Genomic DNA, 12,812 nt, shown 5'->3' on the forward strand with positions numbered 1-12,812 from the left:
TCTGTGAACCTTTCGAGGTGCCTAGCCCTTCATTTCTGGGTCAATTGGGGGCCAGTGAGGACCCCATGCCTAGGAGTATTCCAGAGGAGCTGTCACCTGGCAGAAGAGTCCCGCTGCACGTGGAAGGAACACTTCTGAGGCTATTCCTATGCTGAGAATCCACAAGTTATCACCGATTAGGGGGCTCAACTGATGGGGAATCCAATGTAGGTTCCATCTTTCTTGCTCTGTCACTTGACCACCTCTCTGAGTTTGGATACCTCAATCAGCATCATAAGCTACACTCTGGCGGATCCACTACCCCTGGTGCTAACCAACAGTGTCTAAAACATCCACTGCTTTTTATTGCCATACTAGGTGTTTGGAGAAGGACCATTTTCTTAAGGGCAAGCCTGGGATGCAACAGCAGGTTGAAGGAGGACCATTCTCACTGTGCATGGTGATACCCGGGGTGTGTTCCATCTGCGTAGAGTCCTTCGGAGTGACCTTGGGCAGCCTGAGCAGAACCTCTTGAATGTAGACTTGTTATTTTAAAAAAAAAAAAAAAAAAAAAAAAAAAAGTCCAGTCAGAGCTCTATGCCCGCCAAGCTTCCTTCCACTTCCACACGTACCAACAAGAAAAAGCCAGCCACGGGACTCTCTGAATTAATGAATCACTTCTCTTATCTATTTTTGCTGTTATCTAATTCTGAGAGGAAAGCTGGGAGCAGTGGGAGCCGGGAGATGTAGCTCACAACGTCTCCCTCCCACCCGGCTGAAACAGGCTGGAATCTCTGGGCCCCCAGGCTGATCTGTCCCTGAAAACTGGCCTCCAATAAGCCTGGAAGAACTTTCTACCCCTGGGTGAGTCACCTCCAAGTGGCCCTCCTGCCAGGGAAGGCCGGGAGGAGCAGTTGAGGGATGAAAGCCACGGGAGGACTGTGCATGCTGAAGAGGAACCTGGGAAAGGAGGGAAGGGAAAGGCTTCGCTTCAGTCCTGGGCACCCACCCAGGCTTGCTGGGGTGGGAGTTCTTCAGCTTTCGAGTAGAGAGGAAAGAAAGGATTGTTTCAAGGACAACCTGCTGAGGCAGCTTCTCTCTCTCTCTCTCTCTCTCTCTCTCTCTCTCTCTCTCTCTCTCTCTCTCTCTCTCTCTCTCTCTCTCTCTCTCTCTCTCTCTCTCTCTCTCTCCTTCTATCGCTGTTATTCTTTCTTACAATTGCCTGGCATTTTAGCTTCTCTCTTTCCTGGTTCACTGCCAGAAACTGATGTGAGAGTGAAGGCAGGCGGGCTGACCCAAGCAGGTGTCACTGGGCCTTTGCTCCCTTCCAGCACCAGATCTTACTGCTTTTCCCGGGGTCCCCCTATGGCTACCTGCGTCATCATAAGGACCACCATGGAGAACTCAGGCAAGCCCTTCCCAACCACGCCAGAGTTCCGCGCTAATTGGGTTAGTCGGCAAATGGGTCTTTCTGGATTTGCACCCCCTTTTCTTTGCTCAAGCAGGCCAAGGGTCAGTCAACCACCGTGTGGGTTTGAATTTTACTGATTCTGGGGTCGGACTTTATTGGGGTAGAAGTGGGCCCTGCAGGTGTATGGAGCAAGCACGTTTTCTCTTCCTGTTAACTCTGAGCGGAGGAGGGGGGAGCCTTGGGCTGTGTGTACTTTCGCAGCTGAGTCAAACTTCCGTCTCCCGCTTCTCAAGACCGAGGTGGTGGGTCTTGAGAGCTCTTGGTAGCAGAAAAGCTGAGGAGAGGGCTCGATCCAAAAGAAAAGGAGTCAAGAAAAAGGAGGCAGTGCTCTGAGGACCCGGCTTAGAAATGAAATCGGAGGGCCTTGGAAGAGCTGCAAGCAGCCCAGACAGGCAACTTAAGGCTGTCCAGACCTCCCCCCCCTCCTCGCTCAAAGGTTGACAACAGACATTTGAGCATTTTTGATACTGCTGCCTTTGGTGTTCTTCTGCCGTTGGGTAGGATTTGGTAAAAAGTATCTGGTGCAGGACGCATTGCCTGAGCAAAGCAGAGGGTGGGATCATATTCCTCGGCAGGAGGTCCAGCCCCTTCCCAGCAGGTAAACTAAAAAAAAAACCTTCGACCAGCAGTAAACTCAAAAGCTGCCTGGAAACTTACATCTTTCCTAGTCCGCATCCCCAACACCTCATTTCCTCTTATTCTCATTCCCCGCATACTCTCTCAAACTAAAGGAAATTCGCAGATTTGCTGGGGAAAAGATTTTTTTTTTTTAAAAAAAAAAAGTATCTATATGGACTGAAGGAAAAAGTTACTGTACAGGGCTTCAAAAATTCTATGAATTCTGGTCACTTGGCTTCGTTGTCCACATTATTGGATTTGATGCTTAGACGTCTCTAGTGGTTCATTTCTGCTATCTTTATTTTAATAAATCAGTCTAGGGTAAACAGTATTTGAACGTTCCCATTTATAAGCTATTTTTTTACGGGCTTATTGTCACCAGTTTCGTTCTTCTAGGGACGTCTTCTGAACATGATTTTTGTAATTTTGGATCAAATTTAAGAGGATCTTAAAGACGGCTTTCTGTGATTGGCACGGAAGAAATACTCACGAGCTGTTCTTGGTCTCTGTTGTGTCTCTTGGGGCCAATCAAATACCCATTTCCAACGGCTTTTTTCCTAGTTCTGTTTGCACTGGTAGGGAAGTCTTGTTTGGCACCCGTGAAATCTGGGGAGGTTCGGAGCTGAGAACTGCCCAGAGAAAGGGGTTCGGGGCTAGAGTCATCAATCTCCAATTGTCTAAACACAACGCTAAGTGGAGATTCGAGGCAATTATCCCAATAATGGGGGAGGGGGCACTTTCACCTGCTTTATCTGGATCGAAAGTGCGGTGTGGGGACAAACCCGTGATGTCTTTAAGGCCCGGAGGGTTCTCAGCGGTCTCGGAAATTTGGATAGCTTTTCCGTAGGTTCTGGGAAGGAAATTGAGGGAGATTTCTAGAAAGGCTTGAAAGGAGATTGGGGGGGGGGGGTAGTAGGCGGGGGCGCCGCATGACGCCCGGATTCCCGGTGATAAAGGCCCGGAGCAGATCTAAGGTCAACAAACCCAGCGGCGTCAGGCTTGGGCGGAGGGTAGGAAAGCTCAGAGTTGGGCGCCGGGGAGAACCACGACCCAAGCAGTCCGCTGAAAGAAAAAGAGCCGGGGGCGTTTAGCTCCGGATCCGTTGCAGCCCGGGGAGGGAGTGCAGGGCGCCGCTGGGAGAAGCGGCCTTGTCAAGTGTCAGTTTGCGGGTGGAAAGGCCCGCACGATCCAGCGTGTACCCGCGGGTCCCCAAGTGTCCCAAGGAGCCCTTGTGCAAACCCCGCCACCAGTTAGGCTTCGAGATTATCATAAAGTGACACCCTTTTAAAGGGGAGGGTGGAAAGTGGGGGGGACCTCATTGCTCAGCACACATAAAAGTCCCCAAGTGAGACAAGTTAGTATCATTAATCTCAAATCTATCCTTGTTGCGCGGCGCTAGGCGGCTTACAAACACCTCTTGTATCCTTGTTTGGGTTGTTTTTCTCACTCCCGGTAGAAGTAGGAGAAAAATAAGAAAAATATGCCCAAAGTCAGCCTCAAAAGAGGCTTGGTCTAGTCGCTAAGGGACTTCAGAGAAAGTCTTCCCCTCGAGGCGCCTGGTTCCGTGGACGAAGCCCTCAGGGAGCGTGGCCGTGGAGCCTTTAAAATGCTCTGCTTGTCCCCGGGCTCCTGGGGTTTGTTTGACCTACCCACTGTGGGCCTGAGCTGTCAAGGCAAGTCAGGCCGCCCAAAGTGGCTCAGAGCAGGCTCTTCTGCTAGGTTTGGAGGATCCCTGCAAATGGGTTAACTTTCCCGCGTCTGGCTCACCACTTAGATCTCCGTGGAAAATCCGAGGCCGGATTGCTCGGATTGCGTTTCTGGCCCGTGGCGGCCCAAGTCACTTGGGTGGGGAAAATGGCAATCGAATGTGCCAAGGCTAGAGAATACTAGTGGGTCCGCTTCCTCACGTACAGAGTTGGTGGGCTAGGGAGCTCGGGCTACCCATAGGTTTTAACCAAGGTCACTCTTATGACAGGCCTGGGCCGTCGTGTTTAGCGCCTGAGACTCCTTAGCGGTACAAATCCCAAGGGCCGGATGACTTGGGACCACAAGGGGAGCGGGCATTGTGCCTGATGCTTACGAGCCCTCTCCAGAGTCGCTTGCAGTATTTAAGACCTCGCCTGTAGCCTAAACGGAGAAACTCCTAGGAAACATAGGACCCATTACTTTCTAGTTTACTACTGCCGGCGTGAGGACCCATACAAAATGGCTCGGTGGTAGCCTGCTTCCACGGAAAGGAAAGGAGAGAACAGTACATTTAGAGGTGATGTAGATCAATGGTACAGCGATTGTCAAGCTCTCCCCTCAAAGTTATATGTGCCTCTAACTTGACTATTCTCAATACCCCTACGGAAAACACACAGTGGAGGTCTTAGCCACCCAAGGCTCCAAGACGCTGTGCGCATTTTCGTTCCCGTCTTTTCCCAGCCAATTGTGGAGCAATATTGAGGAAGTGACGATAAAGACCTTAATACGAGGGTTAGGAGTGTTGGAGGCGGGTGGTGGGTGAGTGGCCAGAGAAAGTGGGCTTCAACTCAGTTCTTGGTTCCTGGCTCTGACAAATCCAGAGCAAGCATTAAAGGTGTAAATTTCTTCAACTTCGGGGAGTCTGGTCCCTCTGGGAAAGCCGCATCCCTCTCTAGCGCTAGCTCAAGGGAAGGAAGGACCATCTCCAGCCACTCCTCATTCTACTCGTATCCCGTATCTTACAAAAACTCCATCTTAGAGAAATGCCTGGCAGAGCCCCACAGTACCACGCGTGGCTAAATGCTGGAGTGGTGACGCAATCCCCCTACCCCGGAACCCCTAAGCAGCTGCACCACCGCGTACAAGGCTGTACTTCGGCTGGGTGGGCGCTGGCGCTCCTCCCTTGACCCGACGACGCTGTGGTTTCAATGCACCGGGAAAAGGCGCCTCTGCACCCGCGTCCCAATTGTCATTCTTAGGGGTGTCTTTATTCCTGCCGTACGATCTGCTTGACCTGGTTTTCTCATTTCCATTTCACTCCGACCTCCTTTCCCCCTCCCTCTCCACTCTCCCTCTCTCTTCCTTTCTTGCTCACTACCTCTCTCCCGCCCCGTTCTTCCCTACCCCTAATTCTCACTCTCCTCTTCTAAATCTGTTCTGTAATTTCCGGTTTCTAATTAATGAAAATTCTCCCCCTCACTTGCCCCCCTCTTTCTTCTAATTTTGCTCCTTTTTACTCCCTGCCAATTACCTCCAAACACACCGGCTGCCATTAAATTTCCCTTGGGGACTTACTGGGCCTTTCCACTTCCAATGGGACACCACCCTTGCTCTTTCGAATACATTTGTCTTGTTCATTTTCATGTGTTACTCCCCTTGCATTGGGTGAATCAAAAGTCTTCCAGTGATGAATTGTTATTTCTGTTTCAATTCTTGAACATCAAACTCCATAGCAGCTAATTCGTTTGCCCTTGAGGAATTTCTGAAGCCTCTACCTCTAAATAGCTATAAAAAAATAATGTTTTTCCAAAGACTCCACAGTAAGATTTTTTTTCAAAGTGGGTAGTAATGTGTAAAAGGAGGCCAGATGCTCTATCCTGCCTTGGCGTTTATTGTGGCTCCAGAGATTTAGCAGGAAAAGGACGGGGTGCAAGCTCCTCGGTCACCAGCTAAGATTGTATTTGCTTTCTGTTAAATCTCGGCAGTTCTATCATAATAATGATAGAACAATTAGCTGTTCTTTGTAGATAAATAATGATTTTGAGTGCCTATTGTTTGCTTTATGTAGGATATGTTGTTAGATCACACATACATGAGGAACATTTTTACAGAAGAGTTTTGATAATAGACGAATTGTCCTCTCAGAAATTGACTGGAGGCAGAAAAATTAGCCTCTAAATCGAAAAAACAGGAAATCTCTCTCTCTTTCTCTCTCTCTCTCTCTCTCTCTCTCTCTCTCTCTCTCTCTCTCTGTGTGTGTGTGTGTGTGTGTGTGTGTGTGTGTGTGTGTCTGTCTGTCTTTCTGTCTGTCTGTTTTTGTTTGTTTGTTTTTGACACAGGGTCTCACTATGTAGCTATGGCTGTCCTGGAACTCAGTCTGTAGACCAGGCTAGCCTCAAGCTTACAGAAATCCTCCTGCCTCTGCCTCCCAAGTGTTGGGATTAAAGGTGTGCACTACCGTGCACTACCCCGCCAAAAAAAGAATTTTTTCTCTTAAGAAGAAAGCAAAAAAATCATTAACTCTTAAAACAAATCTATAACAAACTTAAAAAAAAAAACAAGATTATTAGCTAAGTGTGGTGCCTCTCCTCTTAATCCCAGCACCAGGGAGACTGGAACAGCAGCATCACCATGATTTTGAGGCAAGTATGGGTTACAGATTAAGGACCATCCCATCTCCAAAACAACAAAAAACAAAAAAGAAAGGAAGGTCAATAACTGATAGATATTTGATGTAGGAAACTTGGGGTGTGGGGGAAGCCAAGTGTGAGTATGAACACTGTGCCCTGTCTCATAATTTGAAACAGCAAAAACGAAGAAGTTGGGCTCAATGCTGGGAGTCTTAGACACCCCCACCCCACCCCTACCCCGGCTTGGATAGAAACAGGAAGGGTTATGGGGGAGGGGTGTCTCAAAGCATTTCTGAACCCTTAATGTTGAGAACAGAATCTAGAATCTAAGAGTTTCTATCTTCCTCCCGAAATCCCACTGACAGCAGTGACCCACCTGACCAGGAACTACTCAGGGATTGGGGAAGACTTGAGATTTAGGGGAAGTGAAAGGGCACTTTCTTAGCAAACTCTCTGGTCTTTGTGCCTTCCTGGTTCCCCAGCGTTCGACCACCACCACCACCACCACCACCGCTGGGGTTTACTTCAACTGTGATAACGGGAAGGGCTGCTATCTAATCTGGTCAGCAGCAAGAACAATCCATTAGCCCTCAGTATTTAGCATTTATCCGGGGTGGGAGAGGACGGAGAAAACTGTGCTTCTGGGTCCTACTGCATGCAGCCGGAGTTGTGCCATTGGGGATAGGGAAATGAATGAAACCAAAACTCACCAATGAAATGGTGTGTCCTGATACTGGATAAATGACGTTTCCGCCCATTGCCATACCTCTTTGAGTTGGAGGGACAGCTTTTCTTTTAAAGAGATCTATATGCTTTTACATTCTGTCTTAACTAATCATCCTAAAGACACCTTAAGATTCCATTTTTCAGCAGTGTTCCTTGGGACCGCAGAGACATAAGTCCATCCGCCCATTCACTCGTTCATTCATTCAGCAAACATTTGTGAAGCTTTACTCCGTGCCAGACATTGTGCCTTGTACTGACAGGCTAAGTTATTTGCCTAAGATGAGGGTTATGCTGACGACTGGGGCGGGACCCTAAATCAACTATTGCAATCCCATGACTGTTTCTCTCCCCCCAAGGCATACAAATCGGAGACGTGGGGAGTGGAAAGGGTTCCAGAGGTTATCTGGTCCAGCCTTCCATTCAAGGCAGGAATCCCCTCCCCATACCACTGCTGATCAGACCCCTGACTCAGCCCCACACCAGTGCAGGGAGCGTCTGGGAGTCCCCTTTGAAAGAATCACAGCAGTCCAAGGTCCTCAGCAAGATCCTGGCTTGCTCTTGCCTAAGTTCAGAGTGCCAACCCCTTTCTGCTCCTGTGACTCTGCATCTTGGTTACTAATTCTCCTTCCCAAGTGCCACTGCTCTCCTTCTGTCCTGGAAGTGGAAATTCCTAGGATTGCTGGCACTGCCCCCCTTGAAACTTGGAAAACACAGTGGACCTTGGCCAAGCGGCTTTTCTTCAGTCGCCCCCAGGAGACGTATGCTGCCAGGTTAGATAAAAACACTGTCCAGAGCCTGGATTCTAAACCCAATACACAACTCAGTGACAAGCTAAGTGACCTTCGAGAAGTTATTTTTGTAGCATATTCTAGAAATAAGCTGCATGAAATGCGCTCGGTAGCTGAGCCTGCCACCTCTTGCGAAGATAAAATTGATCTCCGTAAGTTGTTTGAGGTCACAGAAAGCAATTCATGGACACAAGGAACATTCTGGAAGTTTTCCCATCACTTTCCCGGCTGGTAATCCTAGGCAAATTATCTAAAATGTCTGTGATTCAGTTCCCTGTGTTTTAAAGTCCCCCCCCCAAACCAGAGCCTGCAGACAAGCCTCTGGTTCCCTAGTTGACACAGTAAAAAGCGTTCAACTGGACATTAGTAGCCTCCATGTCTTTCTTTCTCTCTCTATTTTGTCTTTTTTCTCTAAACTTAAGACTTACCAACTTTTCAGATATCAAATAGGCTTAATAAGAAGCAGACATTTTCCTAAATCAATGTCTATATCTTTAACTATCTTATCGGGAACGGAGTGCCGTAGGAAGCACTGTGGCAGCTGTGGCTGTGGGCTTTTGGAAAGCTACCGGTTAGTCTCCATGCAAATCCCTGTGATTCTGTGCCTCACATTTTTCCACCAGAAGACATGCACCCTAAGGAATTGCTGAGAATCCTACGAGAAAAATGCATTAATAACTAAGTCTTAGGACTCGGCAGTCACACCCCAGAAGTGTAGTTAGCAAAACGAAAATTGATAGGAACCTGCACTGTAAACAGTCAGTTTTCATTTCATAAGTGACTAAATTCATAATGTGGTTATTGCTATATTTTTGAGATTTTTCATTATATAGCAAAGTCTCATGGGAGCTTATTTTTATATTTGTCTGATTGTTTGCTAGCCATGATATTCCAAACCTAGGACTCCTTCATGCCAAATATATGCTTAACCACTGACCTCTACTTTTAAATTAAAATGGATTGGGAACCACTCTTTAGAATGTAAAACTCCTTTGGGAAGACAGAATGAATTAGAATGTTCTTAATGGTTCCTTCTACAGGAAGAGTGGGGCTTTCTGTTGTTATACTTTTTTGTATTTTCAAATGAGACTAATAGATGTGTGCTTATTTCAAATTTGAAAGAAAATAAACTGTTTTAGAAGAAATGGGTCAAACTTCCTAAGATCTTTATGACTTAGCCAAGTGGTGGCTAAGAACTCCAGCACTCTGGAGGCAGAGAGGCAGGCTGATCTCTGTGAGTTTGAGGGCAGCCTGGTCTACAGAGTAAGTTCCTGGACAGCCAAGAAACTCTACCTTAGGGGGAACAAACAAACAAACAAAAAGATCCTTGGGGCTGTTTTCAGGGCAAAGGCTATGTGGGTCCCCCCCCCCAACTCAATGTGGTCAGGTTATAGAATAGTCGCAGATACTTCCTGGCCTGCTGACGTTCCTGCCAGAAAGGATGATCGCTTCAGAGGCCTCCCTCCCCCTCTAGGGAGGCCCAGCCCTTTAGACAGTCGAGAATCTCTGCTACAGCCTTGAGTTTCTGAAACCGAAATCCCTCTGTTCTGGTCACTTTTTCTTGGACTCATACTCCCTTTGCTGGCAGGAAGATTTGGGGATGCCGAGCCAGGTGCTGGGCCAGCTGGGAAGTCAAGTTGATTAGCCCCAGTCTGGGAAGAGGAGGGAGGATGCATTGGGGGTTGAGGGGAGGTTAAACTTTGAGCCAGGGCCAAGAGGCCAGGGATGTTCAGAAAGGAAGGCCTTGGTGAAGACCAGAGAATTACAGCCAGAACTTCAGAGATCAAGAACACTTCAGGGAAACTAAGCGCCAGGTGCCACCAGGTGCCTTTCTTTTCTGACTTTGAAATCTCTTAGCAATTTCCGGAGGCCAGCAGTCCTCTCCCTCTGCAGGCAAAATGTGTGTGTGTGTGTGTGTGTGTGTGTGTGTGTGTGTGTGTGTGTGTGTGTGTGTGTGTGTGTGTGTGTTGGGGGGGTTAACAAAAAGAATGAGCAAAGGAAATCCCACCCCCCAAAAAAATGGCAGTGCGGATCCTGCAAAACTAAAACAGCTCGTAGTGGGTGAAAACACAAGCCACAGGTACTACCCCATCCTTGACTCCTTAGGTTGTATTGTGATGACTAGGCTGTGCCATGCACTTTCACGGGCTGTGAATGACACCTGGATCATCTTTTTCCAAGTTTTCAATTTTTTTTTGTAACTTCAGGATCAGCCAGTGGCTAGATGATTCCTACACACTGCAGAATTTTAGGTTTCTGTGGTGCGGTTTTGACCCTGTCTCTGTTTTAGCTCTTCCTATCTCTGCTAAGGTAAGCAAGACCCAGCCAGACCGAGTCTCACGAGGCGGCAAGATCCAGAAGCATTTGCTGACAGCCCCAAATTTGTAAGCAGCCAACTCTATCCTATATTTACAAAAAGAAACAAACCCATAGCATGAAGCATTTGAATGACCCTGCAATGCAACAAGGGATACCATGAAGCAAAGAGAGCTAGGTTGGCAGGGCTTCTATCTCCCCGGCCCTTGGAAAACAGATGAACCACCTTATTCCTATAGCTGGTGTTGCTGAGTCTGTGAGTCAGTGTGACCCTGACTGCTACTACAGTACCACCAGTATTTCCAGAAGTATCTCTGCAGCCCAGGTTTTTTATTAAACAACCATAGACTTCAGGGAAACTTCCTGGGCACCCAATCTTTACGTGATGATAAAATCATTTTCATTTGTATTCATGGAGAACAGGGGACTTCTAAAAAGCCCTTTCCTCTGCTCTGCTTCAAGTGCTAAATCACACGGTACTAGCCCCCTCATCTCTGCATTGAGAATGGTATTGACATTTTTAGCGTATCCAAGTGCTTTCAGGAATGTATTATATTTGCCCCTCCCAGCAGCCCTCTGGAGTAATCAGTGTGGGTATTACTGTGATGGCTGAGGAAACTGAGAGTCGGAGTTGTCCTGCCGAAGGTCACATCACTAATAAGTAACAGAATTAAACTCTAATGCTTGCTTTAACTACCCCCAAACGGCCTCCCCACCCTCCATGATGCCTGAGATCAGATGGCCCTTATCAACTGCTTTGTAATTGCTCTAATAGGGGTTATCAGGATCCCTTATTTTGCCTATCCCAAAATCAGGGAGTTAAAGAATAGCAATAGCACAGTTCTAGGCTCCTAAGGCTGGTAGAGCCCTGCCCCGACCCACCCCTTACACAGGTGTGGCCCAGAGGGGTTAAAGTGATCTGTCAAAGGTCAGTCATGTGTAAGAAGAGGATGACCAATGTCATTTTAAAAAATTAGTTAAAAGAACTGCCTACCAAGCCCATTTTTATGGCTTATTTTAAGCAAGTTAATGAATATACGAAGAACAGCTTTAACCCCCACTGAGCAAATGCTGACACTCATTTATAGATTGGGCAGATAAGTAGCAATAAGGAATTATTCGTCTCCCATTTATCATCCAGCCTCTGCAAGTACGAGTTATAAAGTGAAGCAAATAGCAGTTTCAGACCCCACACATGTGAGGACAGAGCAGCTAAAATTGCATGGTCTATGAAGTTGTGCATTTAGAGGGTGTCTGGGCCCCAGGTCACGCAGGACCAGGAAAAGGAAAATATTCAGGGGACTTATATGCATTTCATGAACAGGCTGTAAAAATTAATCTCTTGGGGAGCATGTGCCATATCATACGTGCGGAGGTTGGAGGTCACCTTCGAAGGGTCCGTTCTTGCTTCTCACTATGTGGGTTCTGGATATGGAGCTCAGACCATCAGACTTGGCAGCAAGTGTCTTGACCAGCTAAGCCATTTTGCCAGCCCAGGCGTGTTTCGTGTTTCTTATATAGAGCTCAGTATTTGGTTTCCATATAAATTCAGTCACTAATTCATTCTTCAAAGTAATATTGAGCACCTACTGCATGCAGAGCACTGTGGGGAATTACATTATTAATCACCAACTATTTCTGATGCCTTTTAAATTCAGTGGGGTGGAAGGTACACAAATGCACACACCTGAATCTCATTCCCATGAGCCTTTGGGATGAACAGCTTGTATAATGGGTCAAGTGGAGTCAGAGGAAGGTGTGCCTGGGAATGACTAGAAAGAAAGAGAAGGCTGTCTGTCAAGTCTAAGGGAGACACAACGCTCTTACAAGTCTTCTGTACCCAAAAATGAAGTATGAAAGGGGGTTGGGTGACATCATAGCCAGAAATTAAACCGCGAATTGATAGCCTCAACCAAGAACCTAATCCCAAAGGCCACGAAACACCAACAGCCTGGAAGACAGCTGATGGAATCTGTCCAATCATTATTATCACATTTGGGGCATACGTTGAAAAACGAGTAAATAAACAGACAATACACTTGTTGGGGAGGGGAGCTCTGGTGAATTCTCATGTGCTATTCAGAAAACTGGTTTGCCTTTTTATTTATTAATTTTTTTATCAGTCCCAGTTCACCAATAGTAGACCTCAGGCCCAAAGTTCAACATCAATAACAGAGCAGCCACAAATCCAGTAAGTGACTTAGCTCCCAGCAGCCATGAGACCCCACATCAAGGCACCACCACGTGACTCTGTTCACTTGTCCAGTGTCTGGCCTATGTGTTCAGTCACATGACCACTGACTACTGGAAGGAGAACAGGGAAAATGTTTGCTCAAAACCCCAGACACACTTGGCTCAGCAAATTCAAGTAACTTACCCAAAGGGTGAAAATACAAGTGTGTGTTGGTGTCCCTTGGGCCTGTCTCAGGCCACACAGGACACTGTGTCGCCTGTGGGTCAACAATGTGAAAGGGAACAAGGCAGATCCAGATGCCTGGGCACTAGTGACTTCCCTGCACCCATTTTCTTTATTGCGAGCAATGGAACATGTATTAATCCACAGGACTATTGGAAGCTAATCTAGGAATATAACACAGG

The 12,812-nt window shown here is 47.2% G+C and overlaps 1 protein-coding gene across 1 annotated transcript in view; it reads left to right on the forward strand.

Annotated features, from left to right (window-relative positions):
- Positions 1 to 711: 711 nt before the first annotated feature.
- Positions 712 to 12,812, forward strand: part of Gata4 (GATA binding protein 4) — a 69,913-nt gene continuing 57,812 nt past the window's right edge. Inside the window, exon 1 of the mRNA XM_038310019.1 lies at positions 712 to 843. The gene's annotated coding sequence lies outside the window, so the exon portion shown is untranslated. The remainder of the gene's footprint in view (positions 844 to 12,812) is intronic.

This window comes from Arvicola amphibius, chromosome 13, assembly GCF_903992535.2.
Source record: "Arvicola amphibius chromosome 13, mArvAmp1.2, whole genome shotgun sequence".
Classification (NCBI taxonomy): Eukaryota; Metazoa; Chordata; class Mammalia; order Rodentia; family Cricetidae; genus Arvicola; species Arvicola amphibius.